This window comes from Dermacentor albipictus, chromosome 6, assembly GCF_038994185.2.
Source record: "Dermacentor albipictus isolate Rhodes 1998 colony chromosome 6, USDA_Dalb.pri_finalv2, whole genome shotgun sequence".
Classification (NCBI taxonomy): Eukaryota; Metazoa; Arthropoda; class Arachnida; order Ixodida; family Ixodidae; genus Dermacentor; species Dermacentor albipictus.
This window is the reverse complement of record NC_091826.1, coordinates 121,752,880-121,778,471: the sequence shown is the minus strand read 5'-3', so window position 1 is coordinate 121,778,471 and position 25,592 is coordinate 121,752,880. Positions and strand designations below refer to the sequence as shown.

The window sequence follows — 25,592 nt, the reverse complement described above, 5'->3', positions numbered from 1 at the left end:
GGCAGAGAGCGTTTTCGAGAGACCGTTCATTGCTATGTTTAAGAGAAGTGAAGGTACCACAGACCCTTGTGGCATCACCCTATGAATGAGCTCGAATGCCTCTGTCTTGAGATCACCAATCTTGAGTGTCGCGTGCCTCCCCTTGCGAAAGGAGCTTATATATCTATCAAAGGCAGCACCGACATTGAACTCCGATGTGGCATTCAGAATGTGAACGGCAGACACATTGTCAAAAGCCTTCTCCATATCTAAACCCAGAATAGCCCTGACATCTTTGGCTGCGTTGTCAATGACTTGTCATTTTATGAGCTTTATCGCATCCTGTGTGGACAAACTCGGACGAAAGCCAATCATGTTGTGCGGGAATAAATTGTTCTTCTCAACGTCTTCCGAAATGTGGTTGTGAATGACGTGCTCCACCACCTTACCCACGCACACGGTGTAAGAGTAGTTTAGGTGAGAGAGCGCCCGCGCCCAGCGCCCTGTCGTAACATTCTACTTTCACCCGCCGTGGTTGCTCAGTGGCTATGGTGTTGGGCTGCTGAGCACGAGGTCGCGGGATCGAATCCCGGCCACGGCGGCCGCATTTCGATGGGGGCGAAATGCGAAAACACCCGTGTGCTTAGATTTAGGTGCACGTTAAAGAACTCCAGGTGGTCAAAATTTCCGGAGTCCTCCACTACGGCGTGCCTCATAATCAGAAAGTGGTTTTGGCACGTAAAACCCCAAATATTATTATTATTAACATTCTACTTTTGGAGGCAGCCGACAGATGGCGCGACCAACTTTTCCCCGCTCCGCGAGCGACCGGGCCACACCGGCGCGAGCGCTATGCGTTGCGTTGGGCCTGTATTTCCTTGAAATGCGTGGTTAACTGGCATTCCTCTTCCTCTTCTGGTATTCTACTTTGGGGATGTAAAGTGTCCTTTATTTACACAAGAACATTTCACCTCTTTTAAACAAAGCGTCGAAATCAGTATACGAGGGCCTAGCGCGACGTGGCGTTGATGGCATGCACATGCATTTAATAAAACACTGCCTTTTATTTCGCATTGCAGACTTCGTACTAACTCTGCCAGTTATTAGATATTGCCGAACATTACCCTGTGCAAGGAAAAGACCCATAGCAATGCCGAAGAGATACACGGGCGCACCGCCACGGATGTTAGCGTGATATTACGATAACATGAATTATATCCATACTCGCCCCGCTAAGATCATGAAGACGCTTCACTCCATGAATGTCAAAGCTCTTAGAAATTTGTTGAACCATTCTGACAGAAGCACAAGTCCGGTAACAACTGGTTAATGTGGGAGAATAAAGTGAGGGAAAATATGGCACGGCAAAGTAAATTTCAGCGCTCATGCAGTCGCTTCGAACCACGGGCTCACACAACTTTTGACAATTTTCGCAAGTCCTGGCTCTTTTTGTCTTTCTGGCTTTTCAACTGCCTGCGGTATTGACGCATGCGCAAGCACACGTAGTAGTGGATGAGTTTCGCAAGCATGTCTTCTTTGTGAAGACTGCATAGAAATGTAAACTGGAACTTTTCCAGAACGGCATCAATTGTCCTATCGAACGCATGCCTGTCACTCGCATATTTTTCAAACTTCTGCTCGCAGCAGGCACGTAGCCAGGATTTTTTTTCGGGGGGGGGCCCACCACCTCCATCATCATCATCATTATCATCATCATCCTGTTTTATGTCCACTGCAGGACGAAGGCCTCTCCCTGCGATCTCCATTTACCCCTGTCCTGCGCCAACCGATTCCAACTAGCGCCCGCGAATTTCCTAATTTCATCGCTCCACTTAGTGTTTTGTCGTCCTCGATTGCGTTTTCCTTCTCTTCGTACCCATTCTGTAACCCTAATGGTCCAACGGTTATCTAACCGGCGCACTTCATGACCTGCCCAGCTACATTTTGTCCTCTTGATGTCAATTAGAATATCGTCTATACCCTGATCCAAACCGCTCTCTTTCTCTCTCTTAACGTTATGCCTCTTCGCAATCTTCGTTCGATCGCTCTTTGCGCGGTCCTTAACTCATTCTCAAGTCTCTGCCCCATATGTCAGCACTGGCAAAATGCACTGATTGCACACCTTACTTTTCAATAATAATGGTAAGCTTCTAGTCGGGAGCTGGCAATGTCTGACGTATGCGATCCAACCTAATTTTATTCTTTTGTGAATTTCCTTCTCATGATCAGGGTTCCCTGTGATAAATTGACCTAGGTAAACGTACTCCTTCACAGTCTCTAGTGGCCGACTGGCGATCCTGATCTCTTGTTCCTTTGCCCGGCTATTTATCATTATCGTCATCTTCTGCATATTAATATTCAACCCCACTCTTACACTCTCTCTGTTAAGGTCTCCAATCATTTGTTGTAACTCGTCTGCATCGTTGTTGAATAGAACAATGTCATCGGCAAACCGAAGGTTGCTGAGATATTTGCCGTCGATCTTTACTCCTAAGCCATCCCAGTTTAATAGCTTGACTTCTTCTAGGCACGCAGTGAATAGCTTTGGAGAAATTGTGTCTCCCTGTCTGACCCATTTCCCTATAGGTATCTCCCTGCCTTTCTTGTGTAGAATTAAGGTAGCTGTAGAACCTCTGTATATATTCTTACGCGAAGGACGAGCCAATAAGACGAGAAACTATTTACAGATTATATTTACAACAACGGTTGCAGCGCTGACCGGTTAGATTTACAGCGCGAGCCCAGTTCGTTCTTCTTCCTCTTTTCTGGAGTGATGGCGCCCACGCACCTCGTTCAAACAAACAAATACCAAACGCATGTAGCAATATTTTCAAGCTTTTTACGTAAGCGTTCTGTAGTCCTTGATTACGTAGTGCCTCTAGACAGCTGGTATCTCTACTGAATCATATGCATTTTCGTAATCTATATAAGCCACACAGAGAGGCTTATTGTACTCTGCAGATTTCGCGATAACCTAATTGATGACATGGATGTGATCCATTGTAAGGTATCTCTTCCTGAAGCCAGCCTGTTCCCTTGGTTGACAAAATCCAGTGTTGCCCTTATTCTATTGGACATTATTTTGGTAAATATCTTATATAATACTGGGAGCAAGCTAATGGTCCTATAATTTTTCAATTCTTTAACGTCTCCTTTTTTGTGGATTAGTATAAAGTCTGCATTCTTCCAGTTTTCTGGGACCCTTGCAGTCGATATACACTTCGTATAAAGAGCCGCCAGTTTTCTAAGCAATATGTCTCCTCCATGTTTGATTAAATGGACTGTTATTCCACCTTCTCCTCCCGCTCTTCATCGTTCCATGTCTTGCAGGGCCCTTCTGACTTCATCGCTAGTTGTAGGAGAGTTTCCGTATCCTGTTCATTACTGTTTCTAAGTGAGGTATCGGGACTCCTCTGGGTACTGTATACAGGTCAGCTTAGAATTTTTCCGCTGCTTTTACTGTATCTTCGAGATTCCTTATGATATTATCCCTCTTATCTTTTAGTGCATACATCATGGTTTGTCCTATGCCAGGTTTCTTTTTTACAGATGTCAGGCCGCGTTCATTTTTTTTACGGCTTCTTCAGTCTTCACATGTTATAGTTTCGAATATCAGTTATTTTCGCCTTGTGGATCAGTTTGACAGTTCCGCGAATTGCGTAACGCTCTGCGGCCCCCAGTCCCATACAAACGCGTAGAGCGCAGGACTCTGCAATTCTAGACGTACTGCGCTCACCGAGAAAGGTTAGAAAAACACCCACATAAGCACAGCAGAGAAGTGGCTACGTGAGGCGGTTCGACCGATAACTGTAGAAGCGTCATTCAAAGCAAGTAATTATTCTCCACTTCCGGCGGCATTTTCTCTACTTCCTTTTTAAATAAAAAGATGTTGATCCATAAATATTCTCATAAACAACGGTTAACATTTTTATTATTCGCTTTTGCTTGCAGTTTGGTTGTTGCGCGTTGGCTCTCTCCCTTAGTAGATCGCTTAATTTCTCAACTCCTTGCCATTTTTGTTTCCGGTTTCCAATTTTGCACGAAAAGTGCGATACAATTAAGGAAAAACAGACGAGGTAACTGGCGACAGTCATCTTGCTTATGGGTTTAAGGGTTATTGCAGGATTTCATGATGGACGCTCTTTCACATCATTTTATTTCCCACCTTATCTAACCCATATCACGTGTATATGGTTCCGTGCATCGGCCAGTCGCGGCGAGCCGTAACTCAAGGAAATAATGAAGCAAAGGGAAAAGTTAAACGCAATTGGTGTTTTCTCCGGCCGCAACTCGTTCCATGAGAGTACATACCAGCTAAGTAACAGCCGCATCCCTCTCCTGGTCCCAGGATCAGCCTAAACAAAGAAGGTTGAACTAACAAAAGCAACAGCTGCACGTGACGGTTGAATAGATGGTGACAACTGAGCGCATCTCGAGTTAATCGCGCGGGTGCGGAATCTATGAGAAAACTGTCCTTCACATTACAAGAAATGCCGATAACTACCGCCATCTAAAAGGAGTGAAAAAGGCAGCATAAGGCTGACCGATTAACAGCTGCCAAGTCTCAACATTAATCTGGCGGCACTTTAGGAATGTGTGAGGAGTGGTGGCGTGGGCGGGGAGGGGGGGGGGGCGGGGGGGTATGCCACTTGATTTCGGGGGGGGGCCCGGGCCCCCCCGGGCCCCCCCCTGGGTACGTGCCTGGCTCGCAGTATTTGAAGAGATCAAAAAGATGCATATTCGGGTGCGTCAGCCTGCCTCTCGTTTTGAAGTTCACCAGGTCGGCTTGAGGCACGTTTGCGATCCCTTTTGTTCCCTCAAGCGCCTCCTTGCAAATCGTACAGGAGGCCTCATTTGCGAGTTTTCTTGAGACAAAGCCAGTGACGTAGTATACAATGCAGTCTACAACGTCTGCGTCGCAGTCGTTTAGCTCAAGCTTTAGCTTTAATTCTTGCAGTTTATTTGGCTGCTCCATACCTGAACTATGATATATCTCCCTTAAATCCGCCAGAGTAACAACGGCAGCCTGACTGTTATCAGGCGCTGCACAGTTTCCAAACTGCGGAGGTTTTAACAAAGAATACATGCTTAGCATGCGGTATAACTGCAAGAATGTGGGAAAGGTCGGATGTTCATTTTGATCTCCCGCCTGTCTGATTATTCCGAAAAAGCATTCTAAGGGGTCCTGGTTCATTTTGGCCGTCAACACGTACTTGAAACCGCAGTCTTTTAGAAGGTAGGTAGAAAGTTGTTGGACAGATTTCAGCGTAACGCGCAAACCTTCGGCAGTCGACTGGGTCAAAAAGAGGTCTTTTGGAATGTCACCGTTTACAACCTGTTGTTCCCATGAGTCGAGCCATTCAGATGCAGTTTGGAGAGTAGTGAAATCTCTGCTTCCTGGTCGAATGCCCTCTGCAGGGTACCGGGGGTTTAGAGCGTCGAACAGGTCTTTCAAAAAAAGTGTAAATTTAGCTGTCGGTTCCGCATCAGCCAACCTTGGCGCACCTCTGCGTGCATAAAACATGATTCCTTTGGCAACAGAATTGCTGAAAAGCTGTGTGGCCAGCTTTACCCTCATCTTCAGCATGTTCGACGGGTTTACATGGTTGTAAGTAAGCTTGGGGCAGACTCGAAGCGCACCGGTGTTCTTGCTGTCGGCAACAAACACAGCGTCGTAGCACGACCATCTAATAAAGTGGCCATCTTTTTTGAGAACTTTCTTGTCGTGCAGACGGTTCCTAATGCACTTTTTTCCTTTTTTTCTGCTTCTATTTCTTTTCTTTTCTCCCCGCGTGCCCACTCTCACGCTCTTGTCCCCTCGTCTTGAGAATGAAGCTCACAGACGTCGGACGACAGCGCTTGTTTCCTCTTGTAATCTCTCTCTTTAAAACCAGCCGCCAGCGACAACACCCGCACGTGACGTCACTGCACTAACCCTTTAAAACTAACACGCCGAGGATGACGAGGCCGCCTTTGACGAAGATAGGTCCTCCTATCGAAACGTTGGCCAGCCTGTCTGAGGCACTTCATCCCTGTTTACAAACTTTATACTACAGTCACCATCGCACAGCCACATATAATAAGTCGATCCGGGCGTTAGATTTGACTAAACGCGCGCGCGAAAGCAGGGACAAGCCGAAGCAGACAAAAACAATCGAATGGCGCGAAGGCGAAAGCGGGAGACCCGGGGAATAAAGTCCCTCAATCATTTAAAAGTACCGTCAGGCTTTGATCCAGCCGACAACGCCTGCGATCGGCTGAGCGGTGACATGTGACCTTGCTCCGCCCCTTTGCCGCCATGAAAGTTCCTGCGCGCCGGGCGAAGAGCGCGCGTTTCGCATGTTGTGCTTTGCCCATCGCTGCGATAATTTCGTTCCGGGAGGCCCGAAATGCTTTGTTGCTGTGCGGTTGGGTTCCGAAACCGGACGAAGGATGGCAAGAAGTTATTTTGCATCGCACGCGGCAACCAGAACTTAACCAGACGAAAAGTATGGTTACACAGAATTGCACGGACGGACTTTGAACCGTCGGTAAAAGCACGACTATGCGAGGCAAGTAACATACAACGATACAAAAGTGCCATAGAAAGTATACACGTGCGTGTGTCGAGCGGTGATAGTATTTCATTCGCGTGCATGAATGTTTAGGGCCGAAGTTTGTGGAGATTATTTATTTTAGTTCGCTGTGAGCCCGCTGAATAGATCGGCATGACCTAGGATGCGAAGGACCGAAATGCCTTGTTGCTGTGCGGATGGGTGCCGAGATCAGACGGAGGACGACAAGAAGTTATTTTGCATCCCGCGCAGCAAACAAACCCTAACCAGAAGGTTATTCTGGTTGCATAGAAATGGACGGAAAGACTGAACCGTCGGTAACTGCACGACTATGCGAGGAAAGTAACGTAGAGCGATACGAAGGTGCGAGAGAAAGTATACACCTGTGTGTGCAGAGCTGCAGTATTATTTCATTCGCGCACATGAATGTTGACGGCCGAAGTTTGTGGAGATTACTGATTTTAGTGCATTACGAGCCCGTTAACTTAGCAAGTGCAGTATGACCTAGCATGCAGTAAATATTGGGGCAGAAACGCATTAACTCGCTGACAAATATCCGCATTGCGTTACGTGCGATAAAAAATAAAATTCAGCAGCGAATTCTACTTTTACACTTTCCTGTGTTTGTGCGCGCGTTGCTAACTGCGCTTTACAACATGTCCAAAACGTAATTTCCAATATCCTAATCGTATTTTGTGCATTGCATATGTGAATAAATATATTGCTAAGTGCCTGCATTACTCTGTTTTTAAAAACGAATACTGCATAGCCACAGCTACTGACCGTCAAATAATAAAGCGTAATACAGTATATCAAAGTACATTACACACAGCTGCGAGCTCGTTCCTTCCAAGTTTCCCTTACACTCGAAGATGTTTCAGTAATCGACAATGCCATTTTATTGATGAAAAACGCACAACTGCAAATGAACATAAGAAAAACGCCACAAGCGATACGCGGATTGCCAGCAAAACACAGTGCAGTAATAGCTCGGTCAATCCGCGTGCGTTTCGTATAAGGGCCCTCTAATTCTTACGGGGATGTAGCGGTGCACGGAGGCGAAAAGGGATAAACACAACAATGCGCGTCATGATTCGAGTTTACGCGGCGACGTCGCACGGTTCACGAGAACAGTCAACCACATTCACACACGCGCACACACTACGCTCGATGTTGGTGTGCCGCGAGATCAGATTGCGCTGGCAGCCCGAACACGATCGAGGAGACACGCTGACACGATCCATACCACCTCTTCATCATGTCACGACAGTTGCACTGGCTCGTAGCATTGAACCACAAGACACAGCAGTCGTCGTATAATCGCAACCACACAGACACACTCAGCGACAAGAAGACTGTTGGCGCACTCGTTTCCACAAACACACAGGATGTTGTTTATTTGCCGTGAGGGTCACGCGCTTTGAGAATCGCACGTTTGAGCGACGTTATGTCGAACGTTTTCCGGTCAAAGCGACTGTCAGCCTTCATTTTTACACAACTTCTTCGTTCAATGCAACCGCTATGTGTACGCAGCACACTTACATGCAAAAGATTTCACAGAGCATACGGGATTAAGCGTAAGCAATCACCAAGGCTCGCGCGGCGATTGAGCGCAAACGAACGAAATGTAAACACGCGGAATAGAGGCGATCAAGCCCTCATTACGCTCTCCTGAGCTATTTTCTTGGAGCACTTATTTGAAATTAAAGGACTAAATTTAGCAGTTCGGGTCTTTCTTTCGTTTTTCGCCACAGTCAGGCACCAGAAGGTTTTATTTCCGCGCGTATGCAGATATTTTTTCACTTCACGAATGCCGCGGCGCCGCGGTTTAGCGTGGGCGCCGTCTGCTACAGGAACTTCCTAGGTGGCGCGCGCGGCAGTTTGGCGCTACCTTGGAAATTATAGAGGGACCTTAGTTTACAAACTTTATAGCACAGTCACCATCGCACAGCCACATATAATAAGTCGATCCGGGCGTTAGATTTGACTAAACGCGCGCGCGAAAGCAGGGACAAGCCGAAGCAGACAAAAACAATCGAATGGTGCGAAGGCGAAAGCGGGGAACAGTCAGTAGCGCCCTCTGTTGACCGCCGTGTAAGCAGAATGCTCCGACCTCCTCTCTGCGTAGCGGCGCGCCCTCGCCGTTCCCTCACCTAACCTATTCTTACACCGTGCCCACGCAGTACGTGAGAAAGACTGGCCGAAGATTTGCAAGTCCCGTGGGCTTCGGAATTAGAACAGCCTATGCCGACTTCCAGGTTTCCAGCACCTATTCCCGCTCCCAGACCGATTATTCTCTTCAGTGAGGAGCTCAGTGGAGTCATCCTCCAGGTTCTTTAGAGCTCTATTATAGATTCCGTCTGGACCTGAGGCAGACTTGCTATTCAGACTGTGCATTACCGTCATAACTTCGCTAGGGCTGAATGGCACGTCGAAATTTATTCAGTATACCCTAAGGCCCTCCGTTGGAGGGTATTACATTGGGGGGATATGCAACATCGTCAAAGGTAACATATAACATGTGACAACAATATACTAGGTAAAAAAGAAAAGCGGGAAACATTCACACTCTAAAAAAATATATTGTAAGGCCAACTCCTGATAAAGTGTCATTTTGTGCGCTGCAAAACAGTGCAATGGTTATACAATGCAAAACATTGAGATTTAGTGCCACGAAACTGTGGTTTTTTAACTGTAAGTAAATATAAAAAACCGAGAAAAGAGAAAAGAAAGCTGGAGGAACTATAAAAAGGGGACGAGCACGATTGGTGAACATTCAGTGCATAAGATACGACCGAACAAGTCTCTGAAATTGATTAAAGCCGAGTTCTGTTGCAATGTCAGATGGCAGCTTATTCCACTCGGTTGTAGTGCGTGGTATGAAATAATGAGCATATCGTGATGTGCGACAAAAAACGCGTCTTAGTTTGAAAGGATGATCATGACGAGGGAATATAGCAGACGGGGTATGAAAAAAGCCTTCATGAAGGAACGGGTGGTAAAGTTTATGAAAGAGGGTTAAGCGTGCTACTTTGCGACGTAGCAAACTGATAAATTCTCGAGTTCGGCATGCTGTTTTAACTGCGTAAAGCTAGTTGTTCGTGAACAGTCCGAAAGAAATAACTCTCGTAGCCCGATTTTGCAGAGCTTCAATATCATCAATAAGGCACTCTTCTTCTGGGTCCCATAAGGCCAACGCGTACTCAACCTTTGGTCCAATTAATGTAATGTATGCTAGTTTTCTAATGTGGGGTGATGCGTCTGTTAGACTACGTTTGATCAAGCCTAGACTGCGGTTAGCAGATGCTAAAAAGTTTTCAATGTGGCTTTTCCACGTAAGATCACTGCATAACCGGAGCCCGATAGGTACTTATAACTGGATGCAAGCTCAAGGTTACTGTCGTTTAATGCGAAGGAAATTTGAATTCTAGTAGTTCGATCACCAAAAGATATCAATTTAGTCTTTGAGGCATTTAGTGACATTGACCAAGTATGGCACCAAGCACTTACAGAGTTGAGGTCAGTTTGAAGAGCCTCTTGATCAATGGGCCCCAATGTTACTGTGACTTATTTCGGTACCTTTTGGTGTATTTTTTTTTGCCACGCTGGCCACACAGTGTTGTGACGCAGTTAGCGAAAGACATGTCGAAGCGAAAGTGATATCGGCTGCCGTGGTAGAGTGTGCTAGAAGCGCGAACCGCTGCCGTGAAGAGCGCCTCTTCGTGAAGAAAAGTAACGGGGTCGACCGCTCTTGAAAGCGTCGACCGGCCTCGCAGGCGGCGGCTTGCCACGGTGCGTCTCCAATAGAGTGTAATAGAATGGAGTACACTCTAGTTTACAGAAACTGTGAGTTTCCACAAAAAGAACGTAAGAAAATGGATGTTTCATCGCGATTGAACCGCATTACCGCCCCGGCTACAACTATAATCAGCGCCGGGCGAGCACCTGGCAGGCTGAGAGATTTTTTTTTTTCCTGACGCGCAAAATTTATGTAACTTTGTTTGGCTGGGGTGAAGCGGCACAATTACGTCATTCTATAATATTATATAATTAGCCTTCCACTTGTAAGTTTGATCAAACGTCACTACTGGAGCGGTCAATGGCCGTCGTTCAGTTTACTGCCTGTTTATTATCAATTTTTATCTACAAAACGCTTTCTAACGAGCCCTGTGGAACCTGTGAGCAGTATTGCAATGACTGGATAACTATTTTTGATTTGGCCATTGGTGGATTTGGCCATTGGTGGATACTGTCTGTTATCATATTCCTTATTCGAACTGTAAGAAGGTCACACTTAGCTCTTACCTAAATGGACGCGAAAAGAAAGATCAGTTTTATTGGCACCCACTGCACCATTTCTAATGGGGTCTGTTGTATTTTGAAAAAAAACTTTCAAATGATCAGACTGTAACAAGCAGAATTTTATTAATGCTCACAATCTTTATCGTACACATATCGTGAAACTAAAAGAAAGGGAAAGCATCAAATTTAACTCAGTACTAAACAAAAATTATCACCAATATTTATACTGCAATAATCTGCTGGAATAGGGACAGTGCGCAATGTTGATGTATTATGCCCTGCTCTGAAGTACACTCGCAAATTCTGAGAAGGAATTATGGAAAATATTCGCAAACATTGCAAATATTTCTTCGAAGCTCTACATTTACATATACCATTTCTCCGCCCGCAATGCTTTAACAGATACACAATTGCGATATCTGTCTTTAAAGCAGTTTTACAGATTGCAAACTTTGTTCTGCTTGTTTCTTCAGCGCGCACGCTTTCGTGGCTTTCTGTAGCGAGTATACAGCGTCTGAAGTACGCTTTTGGCTGGCGGTCTTCGAGCGCGTAGCGGATTTCAGGGGATGGGACGACGAATCGAAGCTCCGAAACGAGTACTTCAGCCTTTTGGACGGTGCTCGCACGTGGTTCCAAAACCGCGAAGGTGTTCTGACATCATGGCGTGAGTTCTGTCGCAGCCTCTTGGACCCCTACGCCAGCTCCGATCGCCGGGAACGAGCAGAATGGGCCCTCCAATCTCGCATTCAGAAACCCAATGAGAGTGTTGCTATGTACGTGGAAGACATGGTGCGTCTGTTCAGGCGCGCTGACCTTACCATGTCTGAAGACAAGAACCTGCGTCACTTGATGCGAGGCGCGAAAGAGCATCTTTTTGGTGGACTCGTTCGTAGCCCGTCCAAAACGGTTGAAGTAGACGTTTCGGAGCTTCGATTCGTCCGTCCCATTCACTGAACTCCGCTACGCGCTCGAAGTCCGCCAGCCAGTCTTGCCAAGGAAGGGACTTGGCAGTCCGCAATGAGCTGCGACAGCTGCATCAGGTGCAGCAGCCATTAGTCAACTTAATAGCTAGCGTAGTGCGTGACGAAGTGCAGCATGCGCTCGGCGTACCACGTTACGAAGCATCACTTCAGGCCGCTCCACAACTTCAGGTGCTCACAACTTGAGCTGAACCACGACGCACACCATACGCTGACGTTTTAAGAGGCACCGTCCCGTCACCAGCGACCCAGCTACCATTAGCGAATACCAGCGTGCGACTTATGCCGACGCATTCGGGCGGCCTATCCCCGCAGCAGCGCCGTTACTAGCCGTCACCCCGTATGCCATGCTTCAATCAGTGCCGGCGGTTCCTTATTTTGGAGAGGTTCGACCAGCCATACGTAAATTGGACATTTGGCGCATGCCCGACCGACGACCGCTCTGTTACCACTGTGGTGAGGCGGGTCATGTCTACCGAGAGTGAGAGTACCACCGCCTTGGACTCCAGGGGTTTCCTGTTCCTTCACCCCGACCCCGTGTCGGACAACGGCCACCTGAGATTGAAGATTTTATCGGCCGAAAGCGCGCGCCACCGTCATCAAGGCGCCAGTCGCGGTCGCGGTCACCACGACCATCCTATTCGAGAGGTGCAAGTAGGATGTCGCAAGGACGATCTCCGAGCCCTCGCCTGGAAAACTAACGTCAGCGACCTTTTCAGGCGAGGCCGCTGACACTCGACGGGCGCGACCTCCAATCGACGCGACCTCAGGCCGACGGGGACTTGACGACACCGGTGTCTAAGGCTGCAGGAGACAACTTTTCTATGAACACACCTGTGCTGATCGACGGCCGAAATGTTCTACTTTAACAGACACTTGCGCTGAATACTAGATTACCAGCTAAAAGCTGGCAAGCAGTTTAAAGAAAGTTGTTACTCCTTGGGCAGGGGCGTACGTACGGACAGCTGGTGGACAGGCCGTCAAACCACTTGGTGTGTGCACTTCTCGTGCACGAAATCAAAACTCTACGTTTCCGATCGGTTTCCTTGTTCTCCGAGAATGCTCCCTTAAATTGATGCCTGGAATTGACTTTCTTCGAGAGTATGGCGCCATCATCGACCTCCGCCGACGCTGTTTATCGTTCTCTACAAAGAAAGCGACGACACGATACGCCTGCCGCCATAGAGCCACTGTCCTTATTGTCATCCGACAGCTCGTTGTTGATGTCGATATTAGGTAATGCTTTCTTCATCGCTGCCGCTTTCTTCACAAGCGAAACACTCGATGACGTCCTCCAAAGCTTAAGCGTAAGCGACGGCAGTGCCGCGGAAGAGGTGTCGGTGTTCATTTGTGAAGTTGGTGGTCGAGACGTCAGCTTGACCATCCCTAACGTCAATGATTCCTCGAGAAATGCTAATTCCGAGGGTAATTAGAAGGTAGACGTTGCACTCTGCGAGTACTTCGCCTTCGCATGTGCCCTCGGATGTTACACAAGGTGGTATCGTGGCGCTGTCGTCGGAAGTTCGAAGAGCAGCTCTATTGCGGCAGGCGTCTCGTGTCGTCGCTTTCTTTGTAGAGAACGATAAACAGCGTCGGCGGAGGTCGATGATGGCGCCATACCATCGAAGAAAGTCGGTTCCAAGCATAAATTCATCGGAGAATTCTCTGAGAACAAGGGAGCAAAGGAATTACAAATAAATGTTGCCCTAGTTTATTATGTGTGCTGGGACTGCGGAGACACTGCACTAGCAGCTCACTGCAATGCCGGCCAGCTGCTACTAATGACTGAATGCCAAGAATCGGGCAAGAAGCTTAAGACGCGATTCTCTTTTGGCATGGCAGAAACGTGCAAGGCGGCAGCAACGTCTCTAGGTTGCGCGGTTTGTCACTACAACGTCTTGCGCGATGCATTATGGCCAACTGTGGCGTAACGGTACTGTTAAGGATCACGGTTGCCTTGTGGCCGCCTGCACTATTGCGCGTAGATTCGCAGAACTAGCGAAAGCGCAGCCTATCATTCTATCGGCAGGCTTATGACGCACGATTGCGCTATATAGGGCAGCGAAACTGAGCAGTCGATAAACAAGATCAAGATGCGGAATGCACTTCGGAGTAGGCAAATGACTTTTCTTGCAAGGGTATGTAGGCCGCTGGTTACGGTAGCGTTTGTTTCGTAGGAGCAAGTAACCCTTCGTTAAGCCAACACTTCAGCTCGTGAGAAGTGAGGAGAAAGCAAAACGACTGTCGAAGGTAATCTGATGGTGATCAAAAGGAAAATGATCACATCTCACATACAGCGTCACATCTGTGGGTCGACGGAGCAAGGAACGTAAAAAAAAATGGCCAGGCTTAGCTTGGTTAAGCCAAGAATGCGTTGCATATTGCGCGAGTTGGGGCCCAGCTTTTCCTCCGGCTGTCGTGACGTCACGTCAAGTGGTTGCGCTAAAGGTCAATGGTGGCTGCCCGGCCGCGCCCAAGGGCTGAACTGAGTGATTGCAATATGCAACGCATAAAAATAGAGGCAACCTAATAACAACCATAGCAAACTTAAAAGAGAATAGACTCACATATGAGACGCGCAGCAATGAATATGAGACGCGCAGCAATGAACAATGGCTCATACCCTCAATGGTAGCTGCGCGGCCGCGCCCAAGGGCTGAACTGAGTGATTGCAATATGCTACGCATAAAAAAGACATGAAAGAAGGGGCAGCGGGCAATGGTGGTGAAGAAGCGAAGTGCAATCTGTCGGTCCATTGAACGGCGTACTATTTAAAAACAAAACACAAACCAAACTAACACGGATAACCGACTATTGTAAACGGCTAACAACCGACAAGACAACAACAGCAACAAAAGCTGACAGAGGCGAAAAGGGGGACGTATGACGCGCGACAAGATACGCCAATACGAAACAGATCCAGTTGTCGAGATACGTAATCTCCTCGCCAAGCAACAAAACTGACAGTGGGCTGACGCACCTGGAAGCTTCGTTTTTGAAGGTGTAAGCCTATCAAGTTTCGCGTGCACATGGCAACACTGCCGCGAACTGCAATAGCAGCAATATCCACATTGCACTCGAGTTACATTCTTTATTATGCCTGAAAAGCGCAATGGAGCAACTCGAAGCCGAGTTGGCGTATTTAAGGAACGCGACTAAACCTAATTTAGCACAACCTCCAGCGTCACCTCAGTATTTCGTGGGCGAAACTCCCATGGAAGTTCCAGTTGAGGAATCACACTACGAACTTCCGGCTAAAAAGAGAGCTATAGCGGAACCAGAGCCTAGCAGTTCTGCCAAGGGAGAAATTAAAGACGCCATTAAATCGCTTAGCATTACGAGCCACACTTGATGGTCTCGTGGAAAGTTTCAATTAATTTAGTAATAGACAATACGAGCTTGAGAAGCACGTGTTTGACATGAGGCAGCCTGCGCAGCCTACTAAGGGGAAGAAGCCATACTCCGCCTCGACCGAGCAGACAGTGGCTGCATCTAGCAGCATCCTATATGACCAACTAACTTCCAAGTCTAATCATGGCGGCGAACCGTAAACGAATTAGAATCTGGCAGTGGAACTGTAGGGGATTCCAGCACAAGAGGCACGTCCTACAGCAGTTATCTGCTCGCATCAGAAAAAGCCGCCCCTCATCCTCCTACAAGAAACGCTCATGGATTCGGTCTACTTATTGGGCTAGAAAGGGTATACGACACGCAGTAAAGAAAAAAGGGGCATCAGTACTCTGGTAACGCATAGAAGCACTTTTATCTCCCATTACATTAGTGATAATTCTAGGAATGTGGAGTACACCCTGGTAGAAATTATACCGGGCGGTCTAAAACGATCACAGTATTTTCATACTCATTATATACAGCACGCCTGCTGACCATAGGCAGAGGTATGCAACGATTGTTGCGAAAGCGGCCAGCAAAGTAAGGAACTCCCCCCTAATCGTAGCCGGGGACATCAACGCTCCGCATCTAGCTTGGGCGTACCCTCAGAATACCCACAAAGGTGCCGACCTACGGCAAGAGTAAAGCTAATCACACCCTAACTTTAATTACCGACTCAGCCTTCCCAACTAGATTAGGTAATTCCTGCACCAGATATTCTACCCCGCACCTCACTTTCATGAAGGACGTGGATACGGCGAACGGTAATAACTTGTCAACGGACCTGGGTAGTGGTCACATCTTAGCCACTAGCATTAACGTGGAGAAGAAAGGACTCAGAAATTTTCGCATTGCAGCTTGGGACCTGTTTCATAAAATCCGGGAAGAACGTAAGTAGCATAGGACCCGACCCCTACCCTGGACCAATGGTCAGAGCAGCTCAAAGAAGATGTCACGGCGGCCACCAAGTCAATCCAAACTGACGTCGAAGTCGACAGGATAGGCAGTCGTCTGGCGCATCTTCTGGAAGCCACAAAGTCGCTCCTGCAGCTTCAGTACACCTCAAATTAATAGCGCCACAACACCCGAAATTGTCACAATGCTCAATTACGTGCCTATAAGCATAAATTGCTTGAAACGTTGCGCAGGCTGTCAAAATTTCCCACCCCACCTGGGCCCAATAGCTCAGGAGTGCCGTGTCGAAGTGCAGCACGAACGCAGAAATGCGCCGAGAGCCATTGCCAATACCGATCCTCTATCGAAGACAAAAGCTATGTCACAGAAATACGAAATTATTTGGGCAGATCGATACTACAAATATCGTGTTTCACAGAGGTTTTATTTTGCAAAGGAAGAGTCCAGAAATTAGCTTACATCCATAGCGACCCTGCAGCGCACCATAAAATACCAGCACATCTCAGAAACCCTGATCCTTGGTATGTACCACGCTTTCACGCTCAATAGAAATTACAGTACAATAAACACAATTTACCAAAAATCGTTAATAATTATGTCTACATGTCTACACTACTAATTTTTCTCGTAGGGAATTGAAGATGTATTTTGTTCACTTGTAAACATATATATTCATGTATAGGATGACCGTTGATATTTTTCTTAATCTTATCAAATATATTTGAATATTGTCTGTTTCTGTATTGCAAGACAATTATCCTGTTAAGAGGCTTGTATATTAAAATGTTAAAATTCATTTTGTACGGGTAAACTGCTTCGGTTTGTTTAGTGCTTGCGTTACAAAGTACTCTCTGTTATCGCGCTATCATGTACAACAACACCTCTTGCATAAGCTTATCTACCGGGGGGGACAAAGTGTGTCATTGCCGCCCCCTTTTGAAAACGGCCACTTTCGGCTGCATGCTGGAAAGTCCAACAAATGAACAACTAAAGCTAAATTTTCTTTCTTAACAGAGAAAGACATAAAGAGAGAGAGGGGAGGCATGAAGCAGAGTCACCACATAAGTAATACTTTTCTTTACTACGCACCCTCTGCTTGGACAACGAGGACTGTCTTTCCTGCCTTTTCGGGACACCCTGTAGCGGACTTCGTGCGAGATTCACCATACACGCCCGCATTGCTGAGAATGGCTGGCGCTGGCCAGTTCCCGCCGTAACAAATGTCCAGTTCTTTTTTGACCGCTATATCCGTATTCGAATCAGTTTGCTACATTTAACCTGTGGCCGAGGGTGAGGTAAGAATAAAATATTATAATCCGCCGCGCCCGACGATTGTGTGCTTATGGCATGAAATCTTTGGATTATCAAATGCTGGAACTATTTATCTTTGTTGAGACAGCCTACGTAGCGTTGCAATCTCAGTATCTTACCATCATCAAAAATCTAATGAAGCTCTTACGGGGGTAACTATCGGATTTCATTGTGTTATCAAGACTCATCGTAGACATGTTCCTGCAAATGACATTAGTGTAACGTGCAGAGCCATTTCAATACCAATAGAACACTCACTTCAGTTTTTCCCAAGGGCACGTGTCACTTCTGACTTTGAAAATCTAATTTTCAGTCTGTTTCTACATAGGAGCTGCACTGCTACGTGTTTCCCGGCAGGAGGAAAAACAGCAGATATTTCGTATTTTGAAAAAAAAATGAAGGCAACTTTTTGGTGACGTGTGCTGAAAATTTGCCCTGTTGAGGTTGCTTACGTGCCCTGAAAATAGTCACTGAACAGTCCCTTTCTACCAATTTTCGTGCGTTATACACGCTATTTAGTTTTCTCCTTCGGTATTCTCGGTAAACCATGCGAAGCACGGTGTATATATTTATTCAAAGTACGAAGCAGTGTTCTGAGTGACAAGCGAAATATGTTTATTCTGTGTAGGTTCGTTACAGGCTTTATAGCAAGTTACTCATTGAAACTTTCGAGGGTGTCATACAGCTCTAATCGAAATGTTTCCCAGACTCCTAAAACAACAGCACGAGAGACGGTCGAATTCCCGTCAAAAAAATTTGGAGAACTCTTGAGCTTCGCCTTTAAGAGTGGAACGCGATAGCATAACCCTGATTGCTTCGCACGCTTCTCGGCAACTGCAGATTACGTAACCGCAATGTTTACCGGGAAACGCTGGCGGTGAACGTTCTGCCCCAAGGCGAGCTTTCTGGTAGAAACGCAGCCTCTTGCATGGACCGATCTCCTGTTATGGGTTCGCACTTTAATATTTCAGTCTGGGAAGAACTAACGTAAAAGGTATGTGTTGGTGTTTCCTTTCTTTTTTATCATGACATTTCCTTGTGGGCTGTCATTCTCAAAATTCTGAGAAACAACTTGGCAAAGAATGAAGCATAAGGTATGAGGAACTTTGGTGATAGAAGAGTAATTGAGTATGCGTGGCTCGGAATGTTTTTCGCAAAAACGGCGGCGGATACTGGACGCGGGACGCCGGCGTCGAATCTTTTGAGAGAGGAGGCCCTTGACGCAATCGCGTTTATCGAGAGAATTTTAAGCGCAATGCCTTGGGAAACATTCATTTTCCTGCTTTAAATGCTAATGTTGCATATAGTTACTGTAAATGGACAACCCGTGGTCACAGCTAAAAAGCTTCCCAAGGCCGTCTCCGAGCGTTTCAACCAACCAGGTCATAACTTTGAACTTAAACTCTACATCTTACAGTCAAATTTCCGTTCTAAACGAGAAGGAAAACACAGAGAATCATACCTTATCCAGAAGTTCACGACATTGCAACCAATAGGCATAAACGTTTCAAAAGGAGCTTTAGAATCTATTCGCTATGCTAAATGTCAAGCTGTAGGCAAGAACACGTAATTTGGTCGCTTAGTGTTTTTTTTTTCCTTTTATTTATTGACTTATTCCATGACAATATTTTCTTTCAATTTGTTTTTTTTCTCTTTCATTTTTGAGGGGCTTATGGGGCTTCAGACCCCCCCCCTCCCGACATTTTTCAGTGACGTCATTCACCGCCGACCAAAACAAACCCCGGCGCCGGAAATCATGCTGGATTTTGTCTAGAATGTCCTTTTCACGCTCCAAAAGACATTTCAGCGCGAACATTGCGAAATCGGGCTAGATTTCGCGGCAACGCACATGCACCGGGGTCACATAACTCAAGGAACTCCATCCGAGCACAAAGTTTCAATGGCGTTTTGATGGCGAGTGGGCTGGTCGCGGCACCTCGCGGAGGCCGCGGAATCTACGGAGCGCATTAATTTCATTTGCGACTCTTTATGGGTATAAAGTTCTTATAAACTTTTGATGCGAAGGTGCATTGAGATTTACAAAGTCGTGCTTTATTTAGATTTTAAATTCCGGAACAATGGGGGTTTAACCTTATAAACATTTGACGCCAAAGGTGGATTGACTTCTTTAATGTCGTACATCGGACCATGCAACTAGACAAGCTTTACGAGCACGCTATCAGACAAGTTGACAAAGCACGCAGCGAAGTCCGATGAGACGAAGCATTGTGGTGGTTCATTTTTACCGTCATGTCACAGAAAAGAATATCAAAACATTTTTTTCACCTGCGCCATTGCATCCACGTCAAGACACTAAATACACGAAAGGTAACTAGGTTCTTATTTATCTTTCAACTTTGACTTGTATTCGCGTGGACACATTGAGCCTCTTCAATTTTGTTGTTCTCGCTACCCGCGGGCAGCCGGAGCCAGCCAGGGCGCATGCGCTTTTCTAGTGTTGCCCCGACGACCGCGCGGAGCACATCGATGCGCGTTCGTTTCTCTCTGGCCGAGCGCATTTTCGCCTGGTAGAGTTTTGGACGCTTTCTGGCTAGCAGACAAGAAAAAAAAATGGGTGCTCCCCAGCATCATTGCGAAGGCTCGACGGCATCCAACGCGCTCGCTTGAGCGCAACCTCTTAACAAAATTTTGTCTCGCCGGTGTAGGATACCGAGCAGTATGCGTATGGACATCTGTTGACCAAGCGTCTCACGTTTTCTTCGATAGTCCTTCGGTAGCCACATTAGGTGGCCAAAGTAGGCGTTCGATTGTGGCCAACATGCTTTCCTTTGCGTAAAAAAGCAAAAGGAAACATTGTTGCGGTGCCGCAAATTGTCTCATGGTGAAAGGTCATTTTCTTACTTCTTTTGCGGAAAGTAATAGGCCACGGGACGCTTGAGTTGCCGGATATCCTTATTATATTGTTACGTGTGAAAAGACACAGAGAGACGAGACTATTTACAGGCTATTTACACTGGAGCCAAGCAGGCAGGCCGACACTCGCTCGCGCCAAGCGCACCCACCAACTTCGTCGTCGTTCTCGCAGCGGCTCGTTTCTTGAGCACCGCTCGATGATTTCGTAATAATATTGTTACGTAGGAAGAATACGGTGGGGAGAATACTATAAGAAACAATGAGGCCGATGCAAATGCTAACATTATTTTTGACATTATGCTAACACATGATATTATTCAAGTGGTTAACAAACCCACGCGTGTGCAAGGGTCATCATGTTCTATATTAGATGTTATTTTTTTAAACCGAGCTTTTTCCGAGCATACCATGTCAATCGAAGATGGCTTATCTGGCCATTACCTTATTGCACTTTCCTTGCCCATTGTCAAAACTACTGTTCCTAAAACTTCCAATACCGAATCTTTTAAAGATTACGCCCGAGCGGATGACGCCAGCATAGTCGACTACATGGAAACTTGTTTTACGCGCTTTGCAGATAGTAGTAGTGATGTGTCTGCCCTTTGCACCGCGTTTACTACAATGTGCAGGCATTGCATAGATACATTCATACCGACTAAAACTAAGAAAGTCAATAAAAACACGCCTTGGATGACGCGCAGAATAATACAACTAAAGCGCAAAATCAAACAAATAAAAAAGAAGCATCCACGCACAGTCGTTATCACGGAACTCCAAAAACAGCTGCCATGCGCCGTGCGCGATTCAAAAAATTTTTATTTTTCCACAACATTGCCCAACTTTATAAAAAACGCACCGGATAATTTTTGGGGATACCTTGGCAATAGCAAGAAGGCTACTACAGAAATTGCAGTTAATGGAACCATTCTTAACGACTTGAATGCCATCGCACAACATTTTAACACCTATTTTCATAGCGTATTCTCCCGTGCACGGTCAGGACCACCTTTCAGTTCTGCAGTGTTTGAAGAGCATGAGGCAAACTTTATATCTTACCATGGCATAGTGTCTATGTTACTCAATTTAAAAACCAAAACAACCCCTGGCCCTGACAACCTCCCGAATGTGTTTCTTAGGCGATACGCCGAAACTGTTGCCAAATTCTTAGTTGTATTATTCAGAGCATCTTTGTTAAGCGCGAAAGTGCCTGAAGATTGGAAGATGGCTCGAGTTGTTCCGGTCTTTAAGAAAGGCGATCGATTATTGTTCGAGAATTACCGCCCCATATAATTAACGTCATCGTGCTGCAAACTTTTCGAGCACATAATCGCAACTCGCATTAATGAATTTTTAGATGAACACTCCATACTAACAAGTGCTCAACATGGCTTACGAAAAGGTTGTTCCACTACCACACAATTAGTAACAATAATTGATTCAATTGCCAAAGCTTTGGATGCCAACGGTCAAATTGACGCAGTGTTTTTGGACTTCAGTAAAGCATTCGATAGGGTAATTCACAGAAAGCATATTTTAAAATTAAAGAACATTAATCTTCCGGACATCATAATTACCTGGATTACAGACTATCTGGATAATCGCCAACAGTATATTTCAGTTGACGATCACAACTCGGGATATCTACCAGTCACTTCAGGTGTTCCCCAGGGCAGTGTCCTGGGTCCATTGCTCTTTCTTTTATATATTAATGACATTGTCACCGTCGTCAAACCAGGAACACAAGTAAGGCTGTTTGCAGATGACTGCGTTGTATTCCGGGCTATTAAGTCAGTGGATGATCAGAAGGAACTTAACTCTAGCTTGAATAATATATTTTTGTGGTGCGAAGAATGGGGCATGGCTGCAAACATAGATAAAACTGTCTCTCTTCGCATAGCGCATAAAAAGAATCCCCTAGAATATACGTATCAAATGGGATCTGTTTAATTAAAGAAAGTTGAGAGTTACAAGTACCTTGGCGTAACGTTCACTAATAAATTTTCTTGGAACCTTCACATTGACAAAACATGTTCTTCCGCATTTCGAAAGCTAACCTATCTGCGACACAAACTAAGAAATGCCCCTTCAAACGTTAAGCTACTCATTTACCTAACCTATATCCGGCCAAAACTTGAATATGCTTGCATTGCATGGGATCCTTATACTAAAGTCAATGTTAACAAACTTGAGAGAATACAGCGAAAATCTGTTCGTTTTATTTATTCTAAGTTCAAAAGTTCGGATTCCCCGTCAGAGCTCATGTTGGCTAACGATATTCCTTCGCTTGAACAAAGAAGGCAAAAACACAGGCTAGACTTCTTACATAATCTAATTAATCACAAATTGGCTTTGGACCCTTCACTATACGTAAGTCATCTCTCCACTAGGTACACACGACACCATCGTCCGGATACGCTGACACCTATCTATGCTAGGACAGACAGCTATAAGTTCTTTCCCTGAACTATCTCTGAATGGAATTCGCTGCCCGCGCCTTACAATATGTGACTGTGTGCTATGTGAGTTTTTATTGTCTTTTTTTCTGTATAGAATGTGTTCTTCCTGTTGAATGAGCGGGGCAGGTCCTCGGCTCTCAAATTCCCTTGCCTTTGATGTGCAATGTGATGTGCCTTTGATGTGCAATTCCCTTGCCTTTTTTTTTACATTTCATTTATTCAACCTTAAGGGCCCGAAGGCATTACATAAGAGGGGGGGGGGGCGTGCATCAAAGTCGAACAGCTTCATAAGAAAGTTACATAATAAAGTGCACATTAGTTGTAATAGATACATAAAAAGAAAATATCAAAAAAGAAGAAGACGGAACGTATACACAATAACAACAAGGCGATAAATAAATAGATGTGGTATTCATGTGGTTATGTTGGCATTATCAAAATCGTTTAGTTTTTCGCGAAATGTTTTGCGGTCACTGCACGAAACAATGTCATCCGGGAGTGCGTTCCAAAGTGTTATGGCATGGGGGAAGAATGAGCTGCTCATCGCCGTCGTCCGGCACTTTATCGCCGCCAAGGGGCGAGTATGAGATAAACGGGATGATGTTCTGAACGGGCGTTTTAAGAGGGTGTGTCCTGAATGGGTGAAGTACATTTCATGACGCCCAGGTGACGCCCATCGTTCTGTTTGCACCATTAATTGATTTAGGTATTCTGTTTTTATCTTTTTCACTAAATGTTTCTGTGAGCAATATATCATTGTAAAGTCTATATATTTTATGAACGTATACGAACGTATCATGTATATGCCTTGTACTCAATGTCTGCCCGTCCTGCAAGGACCACAATGTGGTCTGCAGTATGTACTCAATAAATAAATAAATAAATAACGTCGTCCAAGTAGCACAGGCACGTGGGCCATTTGAAACCTTGAAGAAGGGAGTCCATCATGCGTTCAAAAGTGGCAGGGGCGCTACATTGACCGAGCGGCACCATTTTAAATTGATAAAGAACATCGGGTGTTACAAAATCAGTCTTCTCGCGGTCGAGATCGTCCACAGCAATCTGCGGGTAGCCGGAGCGAAGGGCAATAAAGTAGAAATAGCGAGCACCGTGGAGGCAGTCAAGGGCGTCATCAATCATAGGTAGGGGATACACGCCCTCTATGGTAACCTTGTTAAGGTGCCGATAATCCACCCAAAAGCGCCATGAGCCATCCTTCTTTTTTACCATTACAACAGGTGACGCCCATGGACTACATAAGGGTTCACTAATGTTCTTGGCAAGCATTTTGCGAACTTCAGCGTGAATAACTTGACGTTCAGCCGGTGACCCTCAATACGGGCGACGATGAATAGGAGGGGCATCGCCGGTATTAATGCGATGTTTAAAAGCTGTAGTTTGAGCCAAAGGACGATCGTTAAAGTGAAAAATATCGTGGTAGGAAACCAGAACGCGGTAGAGCTCAATAGCGTCCTCTGATGGCAAGTCGGGTGCAATCATTTTCTGTAAATCGGCGATGGTACAAGTCGCCGACTGCGATTGTAGAGGAGGTTCGGCTGAATTCTCGTCTACTGCGATAGATGCGACTGAGTGATCCTCAAATGAGCAAAGCTGGGCCAGAGACATCCCGCGTGGCAGCACTTGTGTCGTCAAGCCAAAATTGACCAGTGGCAGGCAGACGCAATTCGCCGTAATAGTTAAAACTGTATGAGGTACTGGGATCCCGTGTGTTAGGAGGACGTCTTGCATAGGAGCCGCGATGTAGTGACCGTCGGGGACTGGTGGGGATGACACGAAGTCAACGTAAGTCACTGCCGAAGGTGGCAAGCGAACGAAGTCGACGGAACTGAGACGACTGGGGTGTGGTTCAGCGGGATCCAGAACAGGCAGGTCTAGGCGGAGAATACTGGCGGAACAAACGATGAGAGCGGAATGTGCGGAGAGAAAGTCTAAGCCGAGGATGATGTCGTGGGGACAGTGGGCGATGACTGTGAATAGCACGATAGTGAGGCGATCGGCGAAGGAGACGCGGGTGGCACACACACCAATTACGGGGGCTATTCCGCCATCGATGACACGGACAACAGGCGTCGTGGCGGGCGTGATTATTTTCTTCAGCCGGTTACGAAGGTCAGCGCTCATTAACGACAAATGCGCCCCAGTGTCTATAAGAGCAGATACAGAAACACTGTCTACTTGCACGCCTCGTCTACGCCTCGAGATACAGCGTCATCTCGAGGCGCTGCATCGTCTAGTTTTCCGGCTGGGAGCGGCTTCCGAAGGGAGTCGGAGAACAGGAGCGACGGGGCTGGGGAGAGCGAGACTGTCGTCGTTGGGGCGAAGGCGAACGATAATAGGGGCGGTTCGGCGCAGGAGAAACTGTGGCGGCATTATTGGAGCGAACGGCATATGGACGAGAAGGGCCACCTGCGGGGCGAGAGTAGGCAGTATAAGTAGACCGGGTCGGGGAACTCCAGTGACTGCGACAGTGCCGAGAAATGTGCCCAATTCGATGGCAGTGGAAACAAATGGGCTTGTCGTCAGAAGTGCGCCATTCCGATGAGTTTCGGAAACGTGGTGGGTAAGGAGATGCGGGACGGGGCGGAATTGAAGAAGCCGGGTGGGTATCAGGGCGATGGGCCGAGCAGATGGTTTGAAGACGCATGTTTGCGAACTCTTGGCGGACAACTGCCTGGATCAGGGAAACCGTGACTGCAGGTGCGTTGGAGGGGCTGGAGTCGAATGCAGCCAGATAGGCGGCCTCATTCTCACGCCAGGCGATCCTGGTAACATCACCAGTGTTGTTGGGACGAGGAGCGTCGGTGGGTGAG

At 46.5% G+C, this 25,592-nt stretch overlaps 1 protein-coding gene across 1 annotated transcript in view; it reads left to right on the top strand.

The window, feature by feature from the left end:
- Nucleotides 1–25,592, top strand: part of LOC135913798 (salivary peroxidase/catechol oxidase-like) — a 223,110-nt gene that overhangs the window by 120,327 nt on the left and 77,191 nt on the right. The window lies entirely within an intron of this gene.